Raw genomic sequence first — 12,293 nt, 5'->3', positions numbered from 1 at the left:
CGGAGAAAGGAAAAAACCGGAAAAAACAAAAACAAACAAAAAACCCCGCACCACACTACGAACCTCTCCTTGGAGAGGCAATCAATATATGAAGAAAGCCCAAGCAAAGTTTACAACAGATGAAACTACCAGACTTTGCAGTGATTAAGAAGAAAAAAAACCAGTCAGAGATTCCTCAAGAAAGCAAAATGGAAGAATAAAACAGAGCAAACACAGGTCTGATCTCATTGTGCAGCACTTTCAGTCACAGATGGCTAACCCGCATCTGTCAAGACAAAACACCAAACAACCCTGGCTATCAGGGAATATTCCTCCCTTTTGTTAGCACATAAAATTAATTCAAAGTTGCAACCAGATTTTCCCAAGTTCAGATCTGAGTCACCTTCATGAGGGCCCAGCTCTCAAATATGGCCAGATCACATCTCCCTGCAACACTCTCCAAATGCTTTGCCAACACAGCAAAAAGCTTTCTTGAAAAACTAACGTTGATTGCAAGTGTTCAGCCTTTCTCTAAGCATTTCATAACATTGTTTGCTGCAGTGTGACAAAGACTCATGTTGGTTCAAAAAGTAACACATGCCTAAGACATTATAGGATATTAACTATATTTTATAAGTTCCTCCTATTTCAGCTTGAACACTGCTGTCTCCATTTCAAAATATATATATGATTTTTTAGGGAATATTCCAGTTCTCCAGTAGATGGCCAGTGCTAAAATTTTTCCAAGATGCTAAACGCAGCAAGTTATTCTCACCCCACCCCTCATCATCTTCCTTTACCTGCAGCTGCTAAGGGTACTGAGGGCAACGGGAGTCTGTCCAGTCTCAGCAGGATTTGGATCAGGCCACAAACACTACTTTATAAGGCTCCAGATTTGAAAGAAAAACAAACATGTTTTTAGACTGCGTTACTGCTTCCACACGCAAAGTAAAACTGAGCTGAAAGAGAATGGAACTGAAGACATTTCTATTTTTTTTAAAAACAAACGGAAGCTAAGAATTACCTTAATTACATATGGGATGTATGGGTGCAACAACATATTCAAATGAAAATAATGACTTTTTTCACAGAACCAATATGCAGATAAGCAAGCATAACATATTCAACTGTGTCCCTTTCTTAACAAAACCACATGAATAAAACGCACTCGGGGGGGGGGGGGGGGGGGAAAAAAAAGTATCACTACTATTTCCAGACCAATCAGGCAGCAAACATGTTCCCCAAACGAAAGCTAACGTAATGAGATGCAAATTACCTATTCTACGCAGTTGTTGCGCATACTATTAAAGACAGACTACATTTGCTTATTTCAGTTTTTCAGAGTGTTTAGGGAAAACATACACTACATAAAATTAAAAAAAACGCACAGTACATTCATTTATCAATGCACTAGGAAGAAGGAAGTGTTATCCATGGCTATTTGAGCAGTGATTTCTTTTGTAGAGACACTCATCAGGTTCCACCTCAGGGTTCACAGAGCCAATAAGCGTCTTTCCCTAGTCTTCAGTGGGCTATGCGCTAGTGGCTTCAACACGCTTCTGATCAGTCCCTAATACTAGTCTTAAGCCTGATTACAGCACTTATTAGAGATAGCAGAATCCTTCAAACAGGGTCTTAATCCTCGCGTGAGGCTTGTAATTCAGAGGAGACCTCTAATCAGGTTTTGAGCTACTTTTGCTTCCTCCCAGCCTCAGACACTGTTAGGAACCCACGGTTCACACAGCAACTCAGCACCAGGGTAACGGGCATCTTTAAACCACAACATGGATGCAAACAGCATTTCGTTTGGTAAACTAAAATCATTCTTAGCTCTCCAAAAGTGAACTTTACTTCCGATAAGCACAGCTTCAAACCCCTTCAATACAAGGATTTCTTCAGGCTTTTGTTAGCTTCTGGACTAGTGCAAATGTTAGTCTAGAAGAGAGGCTCTGCCAAGTCTCCAGTGGAAACAACGTATGGGGGTGCCTAAAATAATGAGCCATGTCTGATCAACCATTTTCTATTGGGAAATGCAATCTAATAGCTTCATTTGCTGATGGATTCATTTCTGGAAACAAGCATCTACAAAAGTCAAAAGCGGCTTTATATTTCTCACACTTGCAGAAAGCCTGTAAGTCCACCCAGAAAAATGATACACTGATGCAAAAAAGCAAGAATCACTAGTCTGATATATTTCATTGGGCAGCAGCTTTTAGTTCGTCTCTTCAGGAAATGATACCTTTCCACTTCCTCAGAACCTAGCAACATCAGTACTTGTCATCCTTCCAAAGCATTTGCCATGTAATGAAGCATGAAGAAAACACTCTTTCGCGTCAAGCTGATGCATTTCCACTGCTAAGTATTTCATTATTTCAGAATTAATAAAACTTTCAATCAAATATTGATTTTATATGAAGCCAGAATGATTAGGAATGCTTTAGACTTCCTTCCCCTTTAAAAAAAAAAAAAAAAAAAAAAAAAAAAAGACAACTAGAAGAGAGGTCATTAATTTCCCTATATGATTCCATTCTTCTTTGCAGCTGTGACATTAAGGTTAAAAACTATCTCTGCCTGACTTAGTACAACTTCTGATTTGCTGCATGAAAAGGATTCTTTTGGAGGGGAAAATCAAAACAAAAGGAAATTGGAACCTACAACGACTCTGTGGTCTTGAAGGAAGTAAGGAGGATGAAGCATCCTGCTTGAGTAGTTTCTTCATAGTATTTGGACTTGTAAATAAATTGCCCTTGATTCTATATTACTTTGCTGATAATCACTTAGGTCCATGCAGAACAAAAATGATTTGGGTATATAACAGTAATCTGCTGTCTCTACCCATACAGAGGTTACACACTGACATGCACAGGATTTGCAAGGGTTCTTTCCACTGACTAACCTGCTTCTGCTGCCTCTCATATACCTCTTCTACAAACTGCAACACAGAGCAAACCCATTTCCTCTAACTACCATATTTTTCTTTTCATGATTATGTCCTTTAAAAGGCACAAACTGAAAGTGAGATGCAGAGCCAGTGGCTTTTTTTGAGCTATGGTTGTCAGCTGTATTGAAGATAAAAGTAGCATGACTCCCTAGATAAATATACAGTTCATTAAAACTGTCCTGGACTACTATATTCTACTGATCAAAAGCCTAAATCACACACTTAGTGACATTAAGGAGCTATATTATGATCCAAGCAATATGAGGAAAAAACCCATGAGAACAAAAGGGAAAACCTAGGCATTACTACTGGGAAGTACAGAGTTACTGGAACACAGCAATTCTACACCAGCAGGATCTCTGACCCCCCAACACACACATCTGAAGGCAGAATTTCATCCTAAATATTCAGTGCCTGGGGGTGGGGGTTACATTGCTTCAGAACAGCAGCCTGTATACACGCAGTGCTCGTGATCTCTCTTCACAGAGCTGCACTTTCAACTAGATTCTTTTCATTCAGATATTTAACAGTCATGCAAATTCAACTAGCACTGCACTACTTCAAAAGTATTTTTAAAAAGCGCAACCAAAACGCTTCCAGAAGTAGTCTAGTGGAATGCTATGAATGTGAGAACTATGTACAATCTTGGGCATCAAGAACTTTCAGCATTTCAAGAAAAGTACATTTGTAGCAAGAAATTGGCTGTTCTGGGAATCAGAATGGAGGAAGTATGCTGCAGAAGAAACAGTCCGAGTCCACAGTTACTTCAGTAGGGAATTAATGTTTTATCCCCCAAATACAAGAAAGGAGCTTTGTTACAAATGTGGCCTATAACTGAACTTGCTTTATCAGTATCACGCCCTGCTAGGACTCACTGGTGGAGGAGCGAGCCTCTCCGATACTGAACTAGCAGAAAGTGCTTCCTCGCATCCAGCATTCACTGCCTGCATGTTGCCTAGCTCCTGCTCTGCCCAGTGAACAGACTGCACCAGAGAGAATACCGGCAGCAAGCCTGCTTGTCTTGCTGCAGTTGTTTCCCGTAATAAACACTATTTTATCCTTTTCAAGGAGCCCAATTCCAGACACCGCAGCACCTTTCACTGCTGGAGCCCACGCCAGGTCTCACTTAAGTCATGACTGACCCACGGATACAAGAACTGCAACAGTCCTGCTTTACCCAGTCTCAGAAAAACCCCTCTAGTGGCCTAAGTCAGCAAGATGAAGCTCTGCTCGTTTCTGTGAGGCCAGTCTGAATTGTGCAGGCTGAGGTTGTGGCTCTGTGAGGCACATTTTCAAGAAATACTTTCTCATGAAAGTAGCATTTTATTTTATGGAATCACTGATCACTGGCTCTTGCCATTGAATGCAGCATATCCATAGTATGAGCGTAAAAACAACACCTCCCATATTCATGGGATAACGCAGTCTAAGCGCAATAGCTCTAGGGTTACTTCAATCAGCAGTATTTAAATCATGCATGATGAGGTATGAGCTCTTAAAAAAAACTGCACGCTGGTTTATTTTGGACCACTAATGTTGACTGAAGGCGATCTTCCCTTCTCTCTTGTACTACATTTTTTTCCCAATACACAGTTTAATGAAGATCCAGAAATCAGAAGGGGGGGGGGGGAACCCACACAGAAAGAACATCCTGTATTTCCAGACCGTGGCTCTTTAGGTCATCTTCAGATGATCTCTGTGAAACCTCAGCCTAAACTCGTAAGTCTTTTCTACGTATCTGCCACTCTCCCATTTCCGACCATTTCAAATCTGGCTCAATAAAAGCCATCTGAGAACAAAGGACATGAATACTGATGACAAATTTTGCATCTAAATTACGTCTTAATCGGTCAGTTTTAAAGAGAGCACAAGTTTCTTGTCCAGCTTCCGGCTTCTTCAAGGACACAGCACTGTGCAAAAGAAAAGGCTTAGTCCAGATCTTCCACTCCTCATGCACCTAAGTCATCCAGGTTTAGGATGGCCCAAGAGCTGCAGGAAGTAGTACTTCTTGTTCCGCACCATCGCCAAGGTGCATGATTGGTAGCAATGACTCCTCCAACACCTTTCACCACAACCTTGGCAGCACTACCCCAAGATCCGTCATTTAAACTACTTGTGTGATTGTGCCCAAATCCACACAAAATGAGACCAGCTTTTTAAAGAATGTGAGCTAGTTTTCCCTGAAGAAAGCTAGGGACTGACCACAGAAATAGGCCCACTGGTGGATGTGAAAGAATACCAGGAGGAACTGCACCGGTTTGCATAGCTGTCGACCAGCTTTACCTTCGCCTACAGCCCCAACATGCAGGCTTCTACAGGACCAAACTGTGCACCAGTCTTATGCTTCTTCCTCTGCGAAGGGAAGAAATTCATCTTATGGAATCAGCAGGGTAAACAACATTAGTGTTTACAAGTCTGCAGCCCCTAGCCAAGTTCAGGCAATCATTTTTCTACAGCTCTGTACCTCTCCTTACAAGGGTCTCAGAGGATGGCAAGGAACTGTGCCAGGGTCTCACAGCTTCTTGCTAGCACTCCTGTTCAACATAACTGCTACTTTGCTTGGCAAAGGAGCATGCATGACAGTGCTCACAGTACTCAGAAAACAGCTTGTTGTTCTTTTCTCCTGGCTGGCCTCACTAGCATGAATTAGTATTGGAATTTGAAAACAAAGATATATGCTGTTTTACCCCCCCCCCACCACCACCACCTCTGAAACCACAGCTCCCATGAACAACTCAGAGCCCTCACTCAAAACCATCACACCAGCATTGTAGTAAGATCCTGGTGCTGCTTGATAAACTGAGGTGTGGTGCCATTTTCAGCGGTGACTTGGTTACAGACCTTCAAAAGGTATCCGGTACACATCCACAGCACCAAGACTTGACATGAATTTTTTGAACGCTAGATGCCAAGAAGCCATCAGAGAAGCGCTGCCTTGCTATACGAGGAGCTTGTAAGCTCTGCACCCAATCTCAACAAATTATACATCACGAGAAGGTCATAGCACTTACAGGAAACTATTGAGAACTACAGCTCCAAAGAGCCCAATGTCCTATACACCAACATCAACCAGAGCAAAATGAATCTGTTATATCTTTCTTTTTAAAAGGCTAAAGTAAGTTTAACTACAATGTTGTGGCAGACAAACCGATCAGCTAAACTAGGACATTGCAGCTGTCCTTCTAAGGGAAAGGTAACAAAGACCAGGAAGAGCACTGCTGCTTGCTGGAAAAAGCATTTTGCCTTTGGTACTCACATTCCATTAACACTGTAATTTGTTTTAGGACTTTTGATGCCAACAGTTTACAGAGGATTACATACTAACTGGACCTGGAGGGGTAACGGAATGAAGATTTCAGCAAGATTAATACAAAATGGTCTTGTTCGACTTTCAACTGCTTAAAACTTGTACATGCTTAGTCCAGGATCCAGCCCTATCCTACCCTTAATAGAAGGATATCCACTGATTTTATAGTCCCTGGGTGAACCACAACCCTCTTTTGCCATCCCTTCTTTTTCTTATTGCCATCCTACAGTTGATTAGGGAGCCTGATCCTTATTTCAATTGAGTATTTTGTTTACCCCTCTGCTTCTTTATATTTAAGCACAATGAGAGCCCACAGATGTAGAATGCTGCATTTAGGTATGCTTGCAATTAGACAATAGCTTTACTAAATCAAAAGCAGGAGTGTGCCAGTTGTAGACGGTTTCTCCCTCCCCCCTTCCCTCTCTTGGAGTTCTTGTCTAGGCATTGATAAATTAAACTAGGCATCTCCTTTGACTAAGATGGATGGCAAGCTTAAATGATATCCACTGAACAAATGGCTGATTTGTGTATTCTTCCATTCAGGATTAGGCTAATAAGATGTACATTTATGGATCTATTAGTCATTTAACTGAAATAAGAGGAGTGGGTAAGTTCTCTAATCTAGACATTGATTTCCATCTTTTTAGGTTATGCAGAGGATTTGCTAAAGTAATTTATAGTAGAACGTATCAAGATATTCATTAAGCTGACACAGTACTTAAAAATACATTAGAAAAGCTAGGTGTGTTTGAAAACTCCAGGTTTGAAGCAGCTGTATTCCTCCCCACCACGTTTTTTGGGGGGGGGGGAGGGAGGGCAGTTGTCATAGGCATGCAGAGTCAGATTGTTTCAGAGAGGAACAAGAAAACCAAAGCCCATGGCTTCGTCTGTGCATATAAGGGTGCACCCCTTTGCTCACTGCTGCGGGGAGCCAGGAGATGGAGGAGGTGGAGCACAGGTCTAGCCTGAGTGACCTGAAGTTACAGCTGCCATACCTTGCTCAGGAAAGCTTCACGATCGCACAGAAAGCTGGTCACAAGTAGGAGGGTGCAACCCTCACTGTTAAGCCACACAGAGGAAGACTGAGATGAAAGAGGGTTCCAGGGACAGGTGACTGAAGAAAGGCGCCTCTGGAAACTCATCTGAATAGAAAAGAGATAGGAAAGGTCATGACTATTTAGTTTGAGGAAGAGATGAACAAGAAGCAAAAAAAAGCCACTGCTGAAACTGGAAGCACCCTGGGCACCTTGAGGAGCATTCTCCGTGCAATGCCACAGGCAAGCACCTTCTGCTGCGTGCAGCAATCCCCTGTAGCATGTCGCCACCGACGGTAGAGAGCCCAGGAGCTTGCAGACATCGTAAAGAAACAGGCACCTGCAGACGGTCTCAGAATTACACCGGGCAGAATCCACAGGACATGTGTGAAACAGTGAACTAATAAAGCCTAGTTTCCTATGAATTTGCGTGCTCTAATCCTCCCTGGGACCAACAGTACCTACCCTCCCCCAAATCAGTATCAGCAGGCCCTATATATAAATATATATATATATTTATATTCTCACAGCCTCCTGCAAGTAAGCCAAGTCTCCCCACAGAAAGCTACCAAAATTGGCTACCATTATACAAGGTTGAGGGAGACAGCAGGGTAGACAACAACTGCTAAGGCATAAGCAAAGGAAACAAGCCTTTTGCTTTAATGTTTATGCCAGCCTTATCTTCCAGAGCACTGGACCATTTGTTTCCATTCCTTCCTTACTGGTTCCACTAGGGAAATACTTTGCTCAATTCCAAAGTGTTTGGAGTGTTTGCAGAGACAGAACTACCTGAACTGGGTCAGAGGTAGTGCTGGTGGCACAGCAGTTAATGCTAGCACCAGCAGCAGTGGTTTTGTGTAAATGCAAGTGGTGTAGAGGGCATTTCAGCTGAAGCCTTTTTCAAATAGCAAAATAGATTTTCAGTTGCAAGACACCCCGGCAAAGTTTTTCCAAACTCCTCCTCAAGCTGAGCTCTGGGTGTACTACCTGTTCCTGAAGTGCCACTGACAGACACCTTGCATACCTATACCCTTTTCTTGTGACACTTAGAATACTACCTGGCTTATGTGTGGAAATCAAGAATTTTATCTCAACCTAAAACTGTTTTATCAAGACGAGCATTTTCCCAGCTAGTTCTGCTGAACATTTATCCACAAGGAACTAGACTATGAGTAACACACGCAACTTGTACTAGCTAGTAGCTACAGCACAGACACTTCAGTCACCGAATCAGAAACAGATTTGACCCAGCAACTTCAACCCTCAGTTTCTTCCTCCCTAATAATAGGCAGAGCAATTCCTCCTAACTTGACTGTGTGGAATGGCAGGGGCATGCTGAGAATACCCCTGTAGTAGCCAGCAGCCAATTTGGAGAATAAAAGCTGGAATGATGTTCCTGTAATAGAAAACTAACCATTTTCATCCTCTGCCTCCTCCAACCCAGTTTAAGAAACTTGTTTTTTCTCCTCACTACACTTATTTTATTCTTCCTGCCTTGGCACAGCAGTAGTGATGCTAATGAGAACTTTCACTCCAACCACTGTACCTCTCAGGAGGCTCTTCCTTGGGTATCAGCAGCAAGCAGGCAGGGCTTTTCTGCCTTGGCGAGCCATGTCACCTGGCTACTGTTTTGCTAGCAAGAACGAGTAGCCAGACTGGGATTACACGGTTCCTTCCGTTAAGCAAGTCAGGTTTTCTGAAAGCAATACACTTTGAGCCGTTTCACGTATCTTGTTTCTTCAGGTTCCCTTTTATGTGAAACTTGTGTCACCGCCAGCATTATTTTAGCTCCTGAACTGTACTTTTCACTACCTTTTAAGCACATGCCTACAGCATTTGCATTGCATGCAGCTGAATAAACTGAAAGTAGGTCTGGCCTTTTTATTACTGTTTTCCTTTTCAGCTCTCTGGAGGATTGGGGGGAGGGGGGCAGAAGGCTTTATGTTCCATGCAGGCTCCCAGTGTATCAAGATAATATTTAAAATAGGCACAATACCCTAACACTGGATGCTTTTCTTCTATCTAGTCCATTATAGCCAGAGCTATAAAAGAAAACACGCCCATACACACATGTTATACAGGAAAGCCTGTCCCTAGACAGAGTAGATCACTGCCAAGGTAATTGGTACAAGACAAGACTGTAATGCATAATTTTAATACCAGTTAGGGGGAAGTCTGTATCTGCTCCAGAGATAGAGAACACAAGGTCATTCACATCTGATTTTTATTGAGACATTAGCCTTCTTTATGTTTCTCACTCATCAACAGAAGGAAAATTGTTTGTGCATAGCCCATTCACAGCTGCTCAGACAGCACTTGTGCCTCAGTTTTTGTCTGAATGAGTATCACGGGGAAGCAAGCGGTGAGGAAAAGGCAGGTTCCTTGACATGGGGCTTTGATATTTGGCAGCTAACTCCCCTCAGATCTGATTCAGAGGCGCTTCTGGGGAGGACAGGAAGTTACACAGTAGATCTCTTTCTGAGCTAAGATTTGCAGTCACTAGTTATCCATCTACAAGCTACAGAGGCTTTGTGTCTTGAAAAATAAAGTGGCACTCCATGATCTTTGAGGACTGGCCAATGTGCCAGCAGTTAATTCAGGGGTGTAGATAGGTTTTCTGCTGGGCAGTGGGAAGAGGGGGGGAAACGCTGTCTGGTTCTGCCAAATTAAACCAGGCAATAACCAAAGACACCAATATTTAAACTGCAGTCATTAGGATCCAGCCTTAACAGACAATTCTGCATGAGCTGGCTTTTGGCCCCTCTCTCCCTCCTCCTTCCTACAAGACTGTTCCTAGCTGTTTGTAGTATACCAGAAGTACTGCTTGTATTTTCAAAATTATCTGCAGAGTGACAGCAATATAACCGGCCGGGCTCACAGCGGTATGCGTTCAGCTGCTGCACTGATACAAGGTACTGACACCTCCATTGCTGGGGATTCACAGTTCAAAGCACAGAGCCACACTCGGGGGTAACGTATTGGTTCAAAAGCAGGATGGCAGAGACAACCTGAAAGGCAAGTTGAACTCACACTGCTGCCTAGAGTTCTTTTAGCTGATACCTCTGGATAGAGCTAGAAATTGAGAAAACATTGCTGAGGAGGAAAGGGCAAATTGGTTAGCAGGGGTATTCACCAGACCACAGTGGTCTCTCACATACTGTGTGTTTGGATTAAAGCGAAGGATCATACAAGGGTGTTGACAAGACAGGAGTTGTAGACATCAGGTTGCTGGGAGATCACTCGCTAATACAGACTGAAATACCCGGAATAGGCAGTGCCAGTGGACATGCTCTAGAAACAAGGAGGAATCAGTGGCAAAAGACACATTACTCTTCCTTTCCCAGCCTTGTACACACATTTCTAACACTGACTAGGAATCCACACCCTTTCCAGAGCTTAGGTTAACGGCTTTATCCCAAGGCTGCTGCAAGCCAACAGAATCCTTCTCACTGACTTCAGAACGCTAAAGACCAAGCTTTACCACATTCTCTACTCCAGTCACTCAGGGAATAGCTTACTACCCAGGATTTTCATATCACTGCTCAGCATCAGAGGCAAGATGATGATTATTCTCCAACTTGTATTTACCCAGCACTTTTGTCCTTCTGCTTAACTTTAAACATGAGTTCTAAAAGAGCACTTTCCTATTTAATAACATTGGTACTTTCTGGAGACAGAAAACAGGAATGCATAGAAGAGTTCTTAATTTATACTTTGCCTACCAGGTCATAGTTAATTTAACAGATCCCTACATTCACACAACAAATTACCTCCCAGAAAACTGAGCTGGTGCCAGGATACAATTGTTTTGTTTAATATACCTGCTGCGTAATGAAAGCATATCTCTATATATGTGCTGTCTTTTATTTTACATTAACAGAAATTTTTATGCATATTGGTGCTCTATTTTCACCGAGTAATCTGTCATTTCAAGTAGACAGTTATGAAGAAAATACAAATATAGCCTCAAGATGTATATTTTTATCTAGTGAAATGTTTTCCTTCCTGGCTGCTAGAGATTAAGAGAAGCGATTAGATTTTGCAGGGGGTCAGCTGGAGAAAGCAGTAGTTCACTCATCTCAGTTCTGAGTACAAAAGACACTGCCACTACTAAAAGCCTTTGGCAGCAGGCTGTGCAAGCATCTGCAGTCCAGTTTACCTCTGCTCTTGGTTCCTTTGGCTCAGCTTTCCTGTGGCAGGGTCCAAATATACCCATAAGCTCTGCAGGGTTAAATCAGCTGTCAGATATAAAAGCAGAACAAGAGTAGACTGAAACTGTCTCACTGCAGTGAAAAAAGCAGCATACTCCAAGCATATGGGTAGGAGATAAAGTCATGGATTTGCCTTGCCCTGCCATCTCTCTCTCAGTCCTACTCACATGGGTAGGGAAAAGGCAGCCACAGTCACTCCAGTCACACAGCCTGTGCCTCAGAGGGGCAAAGAGCTACTGCAAGAAAAGCTGATCCTTTGTGATGCTGCTGAAATCCAGGGAGAGAAATCAAAGAGCCAGGAAGATTCTTACCCATTTGGGAAGGCGGTTTCTCCTTCTTCTGCAACTCAGTGCTTGTTTAGCACCATAAGGCTCTGGCTGAACTGCAATCGAATCCCCCTCTGCTGGGTAGCCGGAGAACTTTATACATTTCTACAGAGCAAAGAAAAACACAAGTGAAAGAAAACAGAAGCACTGAGAATAAATCCTTCTTATATCAGCCAAGAATGGTTTTCTTCTGTTCATGTCCCAGGGCTCAGACAGTGGCTTAGGGCTGCTCTTGCTATTCCAGTAGCAAACAACATAAGAAATCCCCTCTCACTACAGACAGGTGCTTGTTTCTAGATGTTCATATGCCCCTCCATCCAACCTCCTGCCTAGCAAACCTTTTCCCCCACATGGTCATTTGTATCCTGACTGTCACCCCAAGACAACAGGCACACCTCTCAGATGTGATAACCCCTTTTCAGAGAGGTCCTTTGAAAAACTATTCCCATGTTGGTTTTGCTCTTTTCTATTCCACCTGCTTTCAAAAAAAAAAAT

General features: G+C 42.7%; 1 protein-coding gene across 4 annotated transcripts in view; it reads right to left on the bottom strand.

Moving 5' to 3' along the window:
* The window catches only part of LOC112986811 (uncharacterized), a 98,686-nt gene extending 86,801 nt beyond the window's left edge, over positions 1-11,885 (bottom strand). For all 4 annotated transcript variants that reach the window (XR_003260121.2, XR_010392238.1, XR_010392237.1 and 1 more), the window contains exons 1-2: positions 11,784-11,885; positions 7,223-7,369 (exon numbers count right to left, since the gene is read on the bottom strand). The gene's annotated coding sequence lies outside the window, so the exon portion shown is untranslated. The remainder of the gene's footprint in view (positions 1-7,222; positions 7,370-11,783) is intronic.
* Between the last annotated feature and the right edge of the window lie 408 nt (positions 11,886-12,293).

Source organism: Dromaius novaehollandiae, chromosome 19 (genome assembly GCF_036370855.1).
Source record: "Dromaius novaehollandiae isolate bDroNov1 chromosome 19, bDroNov1.hap1, whole genome shotgun sequence".
Taxonomy (NCBI): Eukaryota; Metazoa; Chordata; class Aves; order Casuariiformes; family Dromaiidae; genus Dromaius; species Dromaius novaehollandiae.
The sequence above is the reverse complement of the archived record's forward strand: the minus strand, read 5'-3'. Positions and strand labels throughout refer to the sequence as shown.